The following is a 1,375-nucleotide window of genomic DNA, read 5'->3' on the forward strand; positions in this document are numbered from 1 at the left end:
CTACTAAGGGCTCGGTCCAACCAAATAAACAATTAAGAGTCACCCAGTCAAAAGAAACTGAGGCATGAGTTAATCCTCATTATTTGAGTCGATTCCAAAAGTTATAAGTCCTACCCCACTTCAAGTGTCGTTTGGGCCCCATGCCATCCTTTCTTTCTAACCTTATCCAAAAGCCAAGTTACAACCAAAGAAAGACCTTCAGATCAATCTTTGGGGATGTTAAGGCGGAGCATGCAAGGTATATGATGATGCATTTGGGAACTATTTGTCTTCCTCAGCATAGGGAATTAAGAGAGAAATAAAGATGAGAGAGTCTTATTGATGAAAACCCTTACGGGCACCATAAGGCGATGGCAAGTTGAGAGAAATAAAAATGAGAGAGTCTTATTGGTGAAAATCCTCACGGGCACCATAAGGCGATAGTGAGCCGAGAGAAAATGAAAAAAGCTTGTTGGCGAAAACCCTTCAAGGCGCCACTAGACGAATGGGGTCTTAAATGCAATTAACCTAAGAAATAAACTCAGTTTCAAGGCCATTAACTCAACAACAATGGGTAGAAAGTTTGGATGAAAAAATCAAGCTGCTTAATCCAAAATGCATGGCATAATCATTAGTGTTGACTGTCATTTTTAGATGAATGTTTCGTTTCTTTGTTTTAAAAGGGGACATTCATTGTCTTTTCTTTCTTCTCTTTATTTTAATTTTATCTTTCTTAAGTCAATTATTAAAACAAAAATTGTCATTTTTTTTTTGTTTCTTGTCTTTGAGTCAAGTCCATGTCAAAACAAGTGAGAAAAGATTTCAAAACTGGCTACCAGTTTTTTTAATTGCATAAAGCAAGACAAAAGATAGCACATGAAAGAGACATGATTGTGAGCCCAAAAAAAAGACATGCAGGAAGTTTTGTCAACAGAGAAGTCGGGGAACTCATAGAAATACCAAGGTTCAAAGGGTTTATTTGAAAAACACGACAAAGCAGAAATACTGTGTTTGTTTTAGAGTCACTCTTAATAAGCTGAGTTTGAGTCAATGATACAGCAAGTTAATGACATATGCTAATGGTTGGAAGCAAAGCTAAATGTGACGGGGGCAGGAGCAATTGCCTCAAAAGCCAAAGCCACAAACTAGCCACCATGTTTTTAAACTCACAAGTTTTCTTTGTATGTAATAGGAATACATGTTGCATTCAGATCAAGGATTTCAGAGCCTAAACATCAAAGGCCATAATTTCTCACCTCAACAAATGCAAGAGGCAAGGTTGCTGCATAGGTTTGGTAATCAAAACCATGGTAAAACTCATAATTCAAGATCTTTAGGAGACATACTTCCTTGTTTTGGTAATTCAAGCAGCTTTGGTAAGGAGACGCACTTCATT

The sequence above is a fragment of the Capsicum annuum genome, chromosome 12 (assembly GCF_002878395.1).
Source record: "Capsicum annuum cultivar UCD-10X-F1 chromosome 12, UCD10Xv1.1, whole genome shotgun sequence".
Lineage (NCBI taxonomy): Eukaryota > Viridiplantae > Streptophyta > Magnoliopsida > Solanales > Solanaceae > Capsicum > Capsicum annuum.